The sequence below is a fragment of the Crocuta crocuta genome, unplaced genomic scaffold, assembly GCF_008692635.1.
Source record: "Crocuta crocuta isolate KB4526 unplaced genomic scaffold, BGI_CrCroc_1.0 scaffold153, whole genome shotgun sequence".
Taxonomy (NCBI): Eukaryota; Metazoa; Chordata; class Mammalia; order Carnivora; family Hyaenidae; genus Crocuta; species Crocuta crocuta.
Window position 1 is genome coordinate 2,477,716 of NW_027529525.1, and position 14,616 is coordinate 2,492,331.

Consider the following 14,616-nt stretch of genomic DNA (forward strand, 5'->3'; position numbering starts at 1 on the left):
GATGTATAGTTGACAAAGTCATATGCGTTTAGGAAAACATATTTCTTTTTTAAATGTAAACTCTATTAAAAAAAATAAATGTAAACTCTATTTGCTTTCACACATTCACAGTGAAAGGCTTTTAAAAACTATAGAGCACCATACAAATGTATTTACTAGTATTATTGTTTCAGTCATCTGTTACTGAGGAACGAACCATCTCAAATTTAAAACAATGATTTCTTATTTTGCGTGATTCCCTGGGTTGACTGGGATTAGCTGTCTAATGTGACTCTTGGGCTCCATATTTCTTTGGGCCACTCATGCAGCCGCATGTAGTTGGGAGCTTGGCTGCAGATGGAATGTCCAAGATGGCCATAGCCACATACCCTATTCTGGGCTGGAGTGCTTCTATTCTCCTCTACCTGGCTTTCTCATTCTGCAGGCCTCTCTTTCCATGTAGGCTCTCTGTTTAGATGGCTGACTAGCCTTGACTTCTTTACATGGCAATGGGCTCAAGGTCTCTTAAGGCCAAGACCTGTAAGTCACTCAGCAATACTTTTGCATTCTTCTGTTTAGTTACAGGACCATCCCACATTCACGGGGATTAAAAATAGGTTCTAACTCTTGACTGAAGAGGCAAATTCACATTGGGAAAGCATATGCAGAATGGAGGAATTGTGGCAGCCATCTTGGAACATTCTATCACAACCATTACTGACTAAAGCCTGATAGATGAAAAGATTCCATAGTGAATGGGTAAGCAATTAGAACCAAACTCTTGAGCTATACGACTTCTGGAGATTAACATTTCAACGTCATTTTAAATATAAATGTGCAATGCATAATAATCATCAAATATATTACAGTAGTTATTCTATTGAAAGGGAAAATATATCCCCTAAAAATCCAATTTTTCATTTAGTCTTATTGTTTAATAAAGAAGAAAAGTACTACAATCATTCATTTTATTGTTTCAGAAGTTAAATTCCTTCTAGACATTTATTGATACAAAGGGAATTTTGATCTCCCTCTAGTGGCAAAAGATTTCATTTCTTTCTCAAAGAGCTTGCTTGAAATAATAAGATGGCTGACATATATAACAACGCAGTTTCAAGAATGACTTATTCTTACTGAGGTGTATGCTTTTTCCTTTGTGAGTTATGATAGGATTTTTTCATCCCTTATGAGAAATGTTCACTTTCCTAAGAAACTTCAATCATATCTTATGAAAAAAATGGAAAGGAGACTTCCTCTTAACTTTGAAAGTATGAAAACTAAAGTCTGAAGTAAAAATTATTATAGTTTGACAATGAAAATATCCTAATCCCTGATTAGAGAGTAAGTTTAATTTTTAATTTTTGTTTGAAGAATATTTTTTGAATAAGTGTATTTAATTGCAAGCATTTTTAGAAAGAGAGCAATAGATAGCTATTAAAATGTGGAGCCAAATTAAAAAAAGATAGAGGTGCCAAAACCTTATGGTTTCCTCTTAAATAAAGTTCACATTTAGATTTTCGTAGCCAGTTGGGAAACAATGTCCATCATAGTTATCACCATCACTCTACAAAAAGGAATTCCTGCACGTCAAAGGGTGGGAATAGAAAAATAGCTACTATGGAGTTTGTACGTGAAGTTTTCCTATCCCCACCCTTCATCAAAGAGAGTTAATAATGCTCATTAACTTACTCTGTTATCTGTCCATTCACAGGCAGATTAATTCCAATTTCTTTTTAAAAGGACTTTTTCTGTAATGCTGTCAGCAAAGACATTCTTACAAATGCTGGTTTCTCCACTATTTGCTGAGGCTGATCCAAGTTACTTTACTGCATTGTGTTGTCTGGCAGGCTGAGACCCTCATCCCTCTCTTCTTCCTGAAAAGATAGGCGAGTGGCCAGGAATGGGAGATAAGAATCCAGAGTATTGGGGGTGCCTGGCTGGCTCAGCTGGTAGAGCATATATATGACCTTGGGGCTGTGGGTTTCTCACCCACGTTGGGTGTAGAGATTTCTTAAAAATAAAATTTTAAAAGAAAAAAGGAATCCATGGATTTGTCTTTTCCTTTTAAAACTTCAGTAAGTGGAACCCAGGATTATCATAATAATTCCCAGAGATTTTGTTTAGTTTGTGAGTAAACTACGAACTAGTAAGATTTCATAAAAACAATTAAACTATCCAATAAAAAGTTAGACTTTGTTTCTTTCCAATACCTCTTTTTAGTTCGACATTTATAACCCAGTATGTGTCTCTTGTGGTCTCGATTACATCCGGTGTTTTTAGCTGGCAGCGTTTCCTCTGTTGAGGCCCCACTTTATTTGCCAGACTTCATTTCTGTGAATATAAAGAGAGAAAACCAACTTCTATTAGAGAGTGAAACTTAAGAAAAAATTAAGTGTTAGTATGACATTGACTTTTGAAACAAAAAATGAAGCACTAAATCTGTTATAAACAAAGTGGTGGTCTGGTTATTAAAATACATAGGCTACAAAGTACATGGAAAGTCTCATAGTCATCTTCCATCCACCCTGCATGTTTTCTTTTGAATATTTATGAAAACCTAATTTAACTAACAGAGACCAAAGATTGTCCTCCCATTTAGTTGCACAGATTTGGAATAATGAAAGTGAATTTGCAATTCTTAAAGTGGTGTTTTCTTCCAGTTCTCATAGAAGTGTTTTTGGAACAGTGGTCTGTGCTAACAGCTGTATTCAATCTTGAGTAAAAGTCACTTCCTGAAGAGAATGAAATTCAATGTAACATGCGAACTTGCCTGGAACATAATCCTGTAGGGCGAGTGTACTATATGATTATGAAACTGGACACAGGCACCCTACTGAGGTGATTTCTTGTAAACGGTACCCAATAGCAACCATTAATCAGAGTCCATGTTTTTAACTGAAAATTTAATAATCTAAAAGCATTGCCTCTTCAAACACATAACCATATTAATTTTCAAAAATTTTACCCTTTGGTATTTTGAAACTATCATTTCCTTGTAGAATTATATTATGTGGAATCTTTACCTGTCTACACACACTCATATATATAGATATAGATGCCGATATATATACATATACATCCATACTTACATATTTAGGCTTTCCAGAAATTTTAAATTGTGTTTTTCTTGAGTTTCAGGCCAAATTTATTTTTGATTCAGATTCATTCATTCATTTGTTTCATGGAGCCTAATTTCAATAGGATCTTTGTTCCTGGCTTATAAGATTAGTTGATTACATACAAATAGGAGACATACAGCTTTAGCTATTTAATATTTGTTTAAAAGTATCTTTTGGGTAGATGTTATTGACTTTTATTCTCCTAAGTAATGTACTGTTTTATTTTTTTTAATTTTCGTACTTTTTTATATTTAAAAACAGAAAATGTTGTATGAATATAACTTGGATATTGCTAAACCCTAATAGAATCATGCGTTAAATGGAAAAGTTTTTACTTGAGTCCGTTGTTTATGTCACAGATCACTCTTTTGCTGTCTAAACAATGAATGCATAGGTTTCAATCAAGGCCATCAAAGTAGAGATAAAGTCTGACATACTAAGCTGAAGTTAACAGATAAAGATACATAAAAATTCCAGACTTCTCAATTTGTAGGAATCAAAACCATTTCCTGCTTTACTTTGGTAGCAGAGAAGGAACTAAGTTTTTCTCATTCCCTGACGAAATCACTAAGTTGCCTTGAAGACGTTTGTTTATAATGTTTTTGTGCATTCTTTTCCTCTGGACATGCACCCCTCCCTCTAGTGAGATACTAATTAAAGAGAGGCCACTGTGACCCTAGGTTGTTTAGAAGTCACCAGGGAGTGAGGCGGCAGCACAAATCTGGAAAGGAAGTGCTTATTCCCAAAATATAACACAACCCTTAAGACCATCTTATCAAAAATCTGTTGGCTTCTAATAGCAAAAAGATGTCTCCTTTGATTTCAAACATAGATTTAAAACCAAAATAGAATCTCCAAGACTTACTTACTTAAACAATACATCATACATACACTTTTTAGAAGAATTTGTATCAAATAACATTATCTCTTGAGACATTGAAATATATAAAACTGAAGGCATATTTTAAGTTTGATGAAGGTTAGTCTAATTTGTAAGTGGGTTTTGAGGGGAGTGGAAAGTTCTTTTACAGAATTTGAGGTAGCTCAGATTTCATGTTTGTGTTTTCTGTTTTTGTTTTTGTTTTTTTAGACACCAGGCAACACTTTAATTGGGATGATAAGAAAGATGAATATAATACTTGCTGATCATAAAGGTAAAGGGGCAGTTTTGTTAGTAATAAATGATTTGAAAGAAAATGGAAATAATTTAGTAATTTAATAAGCAGGTGGTACTGCCTGACATCATACATCATATTATTTCCCTCTTGAAATGACTTGATATTGCTAAGAGGGAACTTCCAAGAAGCAATTTCTTATACAACTATGTTATTTGTATTTGTTTACTAAGATGCTTTGATTGCAAGTAATAGAGACCCACTACTGTTTGTGATAAGTAATGGGGTGTGATAGTTCTGAGACTATTTAAGGGCATCAGAATCTCAGCTGGGAGTCCAGACCTCACTCGAACCCGGAAAATCTGCCTTCCTAGGCTTAGGAAGGGCAGGAACCGTCGTGGCTCTGGTCTCCTGGAGACCAGCTGGATGACCACTCTCAGTTCAAGGCACAAATTCAAGAACAGGAGGTTTGAAGTTTTCCTCTTGAAACTCCACCATTTCTGTCACCCAGTTGCTCTTTGTTCAGCTGGTTTCTGTGTCCGGCTACTTTGCTCCTCGCCGGCGTCTCATTCCTCCACTCCTGTGAGTCTCTGTGTTGTTGAAAACCCACCCTGTGAGTCACTATTATTCTGTCTCATTGTTTCTGCATCCTGCCAACTTCAGCTTAGTCACAGTCCCCAACTATTTGAAGGTCTCCCTCGCCAGGCCCAGCACCCATCCATTGGACTATGGTAGGCTTCCTGAATATGAATGAACAGATGAAGAACATCATTAGATTTAGATTTAAAGAGTAACTTTCATAATGAGCTAATACTATACAGAATAACTAAAAGGAAGCTGGAAGAGAAAACATTTTTTAATGTTTATTTTTAAGAGATAGAGATAGAACGCGAGCAGGGGAGGGGCAGTGAGATGGAGACACGGAACCGGAATCAAGCTCCAGTCTCCAAGCTGCTAGCACAGAGCTCAGTGTGGGACTCTAACTCATGAACCAAACTGCGAGATCATGACTTGAGCCCAAGTCAGATGCTTAACTGACTGAGCCACTCAGGTGCCCTAAGATATTTTGAAAATTTTAAGAGACCTTTGGCTTAAAAAATGTTCACTGTAATAATAGTAAAAAATTACTTGAAGTATTTTATATATTTAAACTTGAGAGTCCAGACTATCTCATTAAAAAATGCTTTATTTATTTTGAAAATATTTATTTATTTATTTATTTTTGAGAGAGAGAGAGAGAGAGAAGGATAGAGGAGCTCAAGTGGGGGAGGGTCAGGGTGAGGGAGAGGGAGACACAGAATCCAAAGCTGTCAGCACAGAGCCTGAAGCAGGGGTCAAACCCATGAACCATGAGATCATGACCTGGGCCAAAGTTGGACGCTCAACCAACTGAACCATCCAGGCAACCCCCCCTCCCATTTTTTAAATGTTTATTTATTTATAAAAGGTGAGGGCACTTGTGGGGATGAGCACTGGGTGTTATATGGAAACCAACTTGACAATAAACTATTAAAAAAATAAAATCTAAAAAATATTTTTAAAAAGATACTTTAAATTCTCTCACTTCTGTGCTGCGTCATTTAGTTAGCTATACATCTAAACTGTTAGGAATGGAGATAATTGGGGGCTTCAGATCTTAATGATTTGTTTGTAAATAGATTCCCAATTCCTGGTTGCCTTAACACAACCATCCCTTTTATAACTGTTTTTAAAATCCCATACCTTCCTGTAACTACTCATCTTTTAGATTTTGGTTGCTCAGGGTACCAAAGTAAACACTGGGAAGGGAAGGAAGTTCTCAATTCTTTACTCCTTTGCTTGATCTTTTTTCTTTTTAAATATGAAAGAACAGTTTTGAAGTTCATTCTGTAAAATAAAGTCTTTGCTAGTTTCTGCCATTTGAATAATAGTTTACAAGTCAACAGCAAATATAATTAGACCCAAATGTGTAATTTTTCTTTTTATTTAAAAGTTTTCAACTAAAAATTGGGTTGAAGACTCTGAAAAGCATTTTAAAATTCAGTTGCTCAGCTATCCCTTCCAAGAGCATGGATATCCAAAGTTGTCAGTCAATGGGGCTTCCATTCCCACTGCATTTTGGGAACGATCAGCATTCTCAAATGCATTCGAGTATTTTCCCTCATTAGGGAAAAAGTGGTTCTCAGATTCTGCAAGTTTTCTGTGTGAAAACAAAGCAAAAACAAAATAGGTGATAAAAAGTGTACATGAGTATGAAGAAAATAGTCTCTTTTATTTTATGAAAATGGTACTTTTTTTAGATTCGTTAAGTCAATACATTTAAAATAACTTTTGTTTACAGAGTTGTAACTGTGTGTAAGGCATTAAGATAGACCCCTACCTCTTGACAACTTACTTTCCAGCGACACACAGATACAACCAAAGTACAGCACAGGTGGCCATAGGAGGAGCATATTGATTTCAGTGGTGACATCACATGATAGCAGTGAATGCCGACCAGGGGAAATAGAGGCTCCAGGAAGTCTGAACCGTGGGTCTGGATCCCTAGAGAAAAGCTGAGATTGGATTTCTAGATGTGGACTCCTTTGTCCAAGTGCTAGTTGGAGTGCTAGTTGTGAGTAAACTTGTATTTGGGAAAAAATCTAGAGCAGGGAAACAGAGAGGGCCAAGGAGGATAACCAAAAGAGGTGACATCTGGGAATTCCATGTAGATGAGTGACAGAATTAAATCATGTTGGATGAGAGGATGAAGAGGTGATAGTGGGTGAGTGGTGGGGGCATGAGCCGGATTACAGTAGTTTGCAACTAGAATGGGAAGTGAAGACGAATAAACGTCCACTAATGAACAGTCTGCAGAGAACTCTGGCAATGAAGGAGAGAAGGAATAAAACAGCCTAAGAAGCAAGGAAGCATTTGTAACAATGCTATACCATACTATACTTGTAACACTATATACTATATTTGTAACAGTATACCATCTTACAGAAGACATAGACTAGTCCTGGGATAGGTTCAGAATGGGAGGCCATGTAACATAGGCACAAACAAGTTACTTTACAGGGGAAAAAAAGCCATTGCATGTGCTGTTCTTCTTTCTAAAAGAAAAATGTATTAATGCATTACTTTTATAGTGAAATAAATATTAAGTAGCCCCCCCACCCCCAAAAATGAAAGAAAGAAAGAGGAAGCCAGTACAGAAATTGAGTTGGGGAGACAGGTGAGGGTGATGGGGAGAGCAGGTAATAGGGAAATTCATTTGAAATCAAGGACACACACGCACACACACAAATAAGAAGGAACGAGGGAAGTTCACGCAAATGATGTTCAACGATCTCCACCTTATCATTTGGCAGTGAAGGGTGAGATTGAGATTTGAGGGAAAGAAATAAAATGGGATTAAATTCTCTGTGAGAAGGGGTAGGGAGCTACTTGGAAGTGAGTAAAATGAATGCTAGTGAATTACTGGTGAAGCATATAGGTGTAGTACTAGTTTGTAGTTGTTAGCAACTCAGGAGAAGGAATAGAAAAATCTGATGGTTAAAGTGTTCATCTGAAAGATTGAAAGGGCTGTGGATACCGGGTACCAGAACAAACAAACTTGGGATGCCTGATTTGGGGATCTAGATTGGTTGGAAGTATGTGAAGTGTGGGGAGGGGGTGCTGCTGGTGACATCAATGACATGAGAGAGCAGAGGAATGAGGAATGGGAGCATAAACGAATGAAGATAAACTGTAGTTTCTATATCTGGGATGGAAAGAATATGGGTGGTATGAAGAGTAATGAAACAATCAATGCCTGTAAAACACTAATAACAATGTTTGGCACATTGTTTACTCAAACAATGTTATCTAATACTATTATTATTGTTTTATTATTAAGAGTGCAGAGTAGATGGAAGAGTGGTAATTTCAGTCCTTGATGTCATGCAATGACGTTAGTCCTTGAGGTAAAGCAGATAGGCAGGTGTTGCTGGAGTGGAGTTCAAGGCTCTGTAAGGTTGGGGTTTTAGAGGACATGGCATCACCTATGAAAAGCTCTTAGCTATGTGCTAAATTATCTGAAGGTAAGAAAATGATAACTAATCTTTGTAATTTAACAAACTAATGTGCCTTATTTGCTTCTCCCCCAAACTGTAAAGGAGATACTGTTGTCTTTTCCCTTTGACAGTTAGATTGAGATGAAGTTTGCTAAACTAACAAATGGTAGAATGATCTTTTCAACATGGTCATTTTTACTGTAAGTATACATCTGTCCACTACTCCATATTGTAAGTGGCAATGGCAACCTATAGGTGATTGACGGAGATGGAGTATATTTCGAGGGCTGTGCTGTTTTGTATTGAAGAGGAGCAAGGAAGAGGCAGCTGCCTCTTGGTGTGGGGAAGACAGAGGAATCAACCACTGGAGTTTCAAGGAAAATTGTGTCATCGGGGGAAAGTCCTTCTCAGCTGCATTAAACATTCTAAAATATATTTTGGTACCATTTTGGGGTGTTAAGAAATGTAAGCTCACTTGTAAGCTCATTTCTAAGCCTTCTTAGGTCGAGAGGCTGTAATTTTCATATACTTTATAGGAAGTAAATATACTTTCTTGTTTTATAGCAAAGCTTTATATATGTATAATATGTTATAGGTTTATCTATTATATGATATTTATATATCTACATAAATTGTTATATTGTTATATATATTATATTTGTATATAGACATATGTTTTATATTGTGTATATGTAGAAAGAGACAGAGACAGACAGACACAAAGTGGGGGAGAAAAAGAGGCAGAGAGGGAGGGCGGGGAGGAAAGAGAGAGAGTAAGTGAACGCACGTACGTGAGCACACGAGTGCTGAAGTTAAATGGTTATCTTCTCTGGGTTCCTGGAACCACTCTCTGTTTCATTCTTTATAACAAGCTGTTCAGAGAAGGATGGGAGTGTGTGTCCTCATCATTTCTGACTCTGAGTTGTGCAGAGTAAGACACGGTGACTGATGAGCGTATATAGCATTCTTCAGGTGTGCTGGACTAGAAAAGATGCTGAGAACAGCTGACTTATGGTGAAGCCAGGTCAGTAAGGACTTGCTGACCTCTCCAAAAATGCCTTTCAGGATAGTAAATAGTGGAGAGGGCATGGCAAATCTTGGCCATAGTTTCACCAGCCGAGGAGTTTATAATGTATAAAGACACTAAGTTGACCTAAGCATTACTGCAGTCCCTAGAAAATATAGTGAGAGATCTTGGAAAATAGATGAGAGTAGGAAAAACTCAGAGGGGGTGGCCCATGGGCTGTGATTTCAACAGAGTAAACAGGGAGGGATGAATGTGGTTTGGCTGATGGAAAAACAGAGGCTATTTCCTGGCAAAACTCAGAACCAGAACAGAGTGAGTTCGTGGGCAGCCAAAACACAAACAGTCATTGGAAAAGAGGTAGAGAGGGAAAGGAGTTGGAAGTAGAGTGCTTTACCAGTGATATTCAGAAATTTGCATTAGATTTGGAGATTTTAGGAAGTAGAAAGATAGGGCCACAGAGGTGATAAAGAAGATGTTTGGAAGTAATCTATGTAACAATTTGGAATTAATAAGGACCAGTCAGAAGGAGAAACAGAAGACATTTCAGCTTTTCTAGCTTGAGAAAACTGAGATAAAAGACATAGAAAAAGAAAAGTAAGTAAGAACTGAAGAAATGCTGCTAATTTAGAAATCATGTGTTCTTGCTCTCAGGTACACAAACTGGCTGAATCCTACCTGTTTAATCACTTGGATTTGTAGTGTTTTCTAACAGATTCACTATTACCTTTGTACCATCTAGCCTGTAGTCTTGGATCTCCACTTTTGAATGGTTTTTCTTTCTCAGGAGCAATTCATGGAGGAAAGGTAAAATGGGCAGATAAATAGTTATTTAAAAGTCCTTTCTAGGGTGTTGGAGCCCCAGGAATCCATTTGCCTTGGTTTCTGGATCCTCTGAAAACCAACCACACAAGGCTTTTTAATATACTGGTATTACCCAAAAATACTCTGCTTATGGGAATTTTCAAACCTACATTAAAGTAGAAAGATTACTTCAACAGTCGTCAACGATTTGTCCATTCTCATATACTGATAGAACAATTACAAATGATTACAATTACATGATATTCCATTACAAGAGTTTGTATACCTACTTTTAAAAATTTGGTAATCATCAAAAACTTAAATTATGATTTTTTAAATAAAGGGGGCTGAGATGTAGAAACAGGGGGAAAGTTTCTTCAGTGAGTTGCAGTATTTTGTAGCCTGATATACTTCACAGTAAATAGCTTCAGTTAATTCTAAGACTTCTTAAAAGAGCCCCTAAAATAGAATATGTTTTCAGGTTACTCACGAGATCATTAATTACAGCTCTTGGAATGATATTCTCTAGTACTTTAGAAGTTTGGCTAATAACTTAGAATTTGTAATTTGTCGTTGAATTAACATGTCTCAAATTTATAAGGTTGCTTGACTTTTATGGAATAATAATATCTGTTCGAACAGGACTCTCCTGCATTTGAAGACATTATTCATTCATTCATTCATTCACTCATACATTCATTGACTCAATATTTGAATGCCTAATATGTTTTGGGCCTTGAATTAGGGTCTTGGGATATATTAGCAGTTTCATGTGTTAATAATTCCTAGAAGATGATTTTCATTGTGAAGTCAATTATAGTTTTCTCTTATTATAAGGGAAACATTACAGATAAGTGAAATTCATAGGTAGTTCCCAAGCTTCTGGAGACTGTAGGATGGTCCAGATTATATATTAGTCTAATCTGTAGACAGATAATAGATTGACCAGTTTGTTTCACTTTTTCATATTGGCTTATTCTTCATACTAATAATGACATGACTATAAGGAACGGCGCATAAGGAAAAAAGGAGGAAATACAAGGGGACTAGTGACTTTCTGAACAAATATGAAGTATCAGACACTAGTATCTACTAATCGTCTTTGCTCCAAGTAAACCGTTTGGATTTTTTTCTAAAATTGGGTCATCTTATCTGCTGTTATTGTTTTCAATTCATGTTGTAACTTTGTATCAATTTTAAGGATTGTGATAACCATTTTAAGTAAATGTCTTTGTATATTTGACTTACATGATTTACATAAAAATTATTATTCCAATCTGAAGCCCGAAGAGGACTGAGAACTGGCATTCCAGGTCCTGCAAAAAGATGGAAATCTGTTCGTAAGATGCGTAGGTTCAAATTGATGCTGTGCCAAAACAGCACTGATGCCTGATCTTTGGAATGTGTGTGTATGTCTGTGTGCATACATCTGTGTGAGGAAAGCCTGATAAAGAATAGTCCAGGATGAATGGTCTCAAGTTCTGTTTGCAACTGACAACTTTAAAGCACCAGTAGCAAAAAGTATGGAATGGAGAAATCTGAGAAATATCAATACGGATTGAGGTTCATCTCCCTTTACCTTTTCTTATTACTTAAATGCACGGTATAAAACACTGTGGGTGTAATTCGAAATGGTTGTGGGGAGATGACTGAGGAGAGGAGCAGACAGTTCAGTTTGTTCCTTTGTAATGGATGCCTTTGTGAGATAAGGGTAAAGTTTCTCATTCTTACACTGGGAGACTGTACCCACTCCCTGTAGGACATACTGTCAGACCGCCTTGGAAAAACTGAGTCTGTTCATCATTGACTTGCAACCTCTTAGTAGCTCTGTGTTCTTAAGAAGATTGAAAATAAGTGTTAGAAAACATAGATTTCTCTAGCCTAGACTATGAATAGTGTGTGCATTTACAAGCATTGTGTTCATTTACCTGTAGGCCATCTATACAGAGTCTAAAACTCACCGTTTTCACATTTTAACATCACTAAAGTCAGGATCCATCTTATAATTTATGATGTTTTATAGTTACTGTTGTCCATTTTTTTTCAAATGTTAACATCTCAGTAATTGTCAAGCATCTTATAATCAGTTGCATCTTAGATTGAATGATATATAGTTTATATCCAAATATATAGAGGACACTGATCTCAGAGAGATGGGTAGGACCTTTCTCTTTTCCCCAAAAAGTAAAGCAAGATTTATTCTGACAGTAACAGTTTAGGTCAAGAGAAACCATTCGGTCACGGACTCCTATTTCCTTAATAAGTCACACACAAATGCAAAATGCATCATTTATTATAACCTGTTTTATAATCCCAAGTGATCTAAAAATTAGGATGAAAACTCATCACGTTTAACCATAATCTGTGAAGCTTATTGTTTTTAAAAAATACTTATTTAGAGAGAAAGAGAGAGCGTGGGTGATGGGTAGAGAGAGCGAGGGGAAAGAGAGAATCCCAAGCAGGCATAGCACAGTCAGCCTAGAGCCCGTTATGGGGCTCAATCCCATGAACTGTAAGATCATGACCTGAGCCGTAATCAAGAATTGGATGTTTAACCGACCGAGCCACCCAAGGCGCCCATGTAAAGCTTATTCTTTAAGATTTGATCACTCCAGCGGTGCCTTGGTAGCTCAGGTGGTTAAGGCCTGACTAAGTCAGCTCAGGCCGTCTGACTTCAGCTCAGGTCATGATTTCATGGTTCCTGAGTTGGAGTCCCGTGTCGGGCTCTGTGCTGACAGCTCAGAGCCTGGGACCTGCTTCAGAGTCTGTGTCTCCCTCTCTGTCCTGGCCCCTCCAAATAAGTAAACATTAAAAAAAATTTTTTTTAAAGATTTGATCACTCCATTTCTCACATTCAGCTCTTTCTAACTTCAGCTAATCATGGTTTTGAAAAATGAGCGAAAATCATCATTTGTGCTACTTGTGTATGTGTGTGTATAAGTGGGCTGGCTTGCCTCATCCATTCATGACTCCAACAAAACCTACCATATACAGGACAGTGGGTTAAGAAACTCATCAGAAATTTCAAGACTCTTTGAGCCATCTTATAAGATTTTTAAAGCTGAAAATAAGATGACTCCGCCCTCCCTTTTATGGGTATGGAAGTGTGGAATACAGAGAAAAAAACACTATACCATCTTACAGAAGACATAGACTAGTCCTGGGGTAGGTTCAGAGTGGCAGGCCATGTAACACAGGACTTTGTAACAGATACGGCTGAATATGGATACGTGGAATGAATTTATTATCGGTCAGGATGTCCAAGGAGAGACAGTAGCATTTCTTCCATTATTGCAATATTTATTGAATGACTATTATATGCCAGGCACAGGGACTGACTCTTAAAAATTCTTTTCAACCTTGAGAGTCTACATTTCCGGGCTTCATGAGCTTAGTTGGGCATGTTGTTTCACCTAGCTGAGGCTGTCTCACCTGTCCAAAAGAAGTAGAGAATGTCTGCCCTGCCTCCTTCCCTGAGATTTTAATATGGTTATGTACAATAAAGCATTTTGTAAATTGTAACTTTTTTGTGTATTCATTTTTTCTTTAAGTGTTAGGTGTCTTTGTAAATTTCTAAAATATTTTATGTACTATATACATACATTATGAGTCTGCACAACGTCTTCAGAAGTTATCTGCTTCCTCCAGCTTATAAGAATCTAACAGGATTTTAACACTTAATAATCCTTTAGTTGAAACATTATCATATTTGCCTTAAGATCAAGTATTAGGTGGGAAGCTGAAAGGAGGATGGTTCTGGGAGGATCCATTTAATATGTTGTCAGCATTCTGGGAGTGTTCTTTATAATTTGGAATTAGGAATTGCTGATGTCATGATCAGTCATATTGTCCTGACAACATCAGAATTTCCTCATTCGCCTTCTCTTCGCTTGGGGAGTATCAGTTTGCAACAGGTTTGTCATCAGTTTGCCCCATGTGTTAAGTGTATTAGATAACCCAGAACTAGTCATTCTTAAGGACACTTAGGGTGGGGAATTTTTATAAGCTCTGTATGTAGCCCATCCCAGAACTTTTAACTACCCTAATGTTGGAAAGTTTGCCGTCGTACCCATTCAACTGAATAGAAATTCATTTCTAATTCTTTATTTTCTTGTTTGAACCTTTACATTTATAATTGAATGGAGAATGAAAAGCTTTTCAGCATCTCCATTTACTTATAGAACATAATTAATTGTCCTATCATCCTCTAGATACAGGTTAATGGTAATCTTAGCAACAGAATAGAAAAGAAATTGTTTCATTGGGTTTTTTCCTTCTGTGTTTTAAAGCCTTGAAAACCTCATTTGTGCTATGGATCCCAGGTTTTGGATGAAAATTGGTTATGTCCCCCAGACATTTGGTGAAGTCTTAGGATAACCTTTTGTCAGTCTGAGCTTACAGAAAGGTTTTGTTTGTCCCGTGTACAGTTCACTCTGTACTCTCAAAATTGTCATTCCAACAGTTGATTTTTACTTATGGAAAGGAGATGGTCATTCTAGGTTCAAACTTTTTTGTTTTAATTGTTTGAGGTTTTTTTTTTTTTTTTTTTTTTGTTTTTT

At 36.8% G+C, this 14,616-nt stretch overlaps 1 long non-coding RNA gene across 1 annotated transcript; it reads right to left on the reverse strand.

Moving 5' to 3' along the window:
- Nucleotides 1-6,182: 6,182 nt before the first annotated feature.
- Nucleotides 6,183-13,826, reverse strand: LOC144229027 (uncharacterized). The gene is made up of 3 exons (XR_013334334.1): nucleotides 13,660-13,826; nucleotides 11,306-11,373; nucleotides 6,183-6,392 (listed from the first exon to the last, which is right to left on the reverse strand). It is a non-coding gene; the product is annotated as an uncharacterized LOC144229027 (long non-coding RNA).
- Nucleotides 13,827-14,616: the final 790 nt, after the last annotated feature.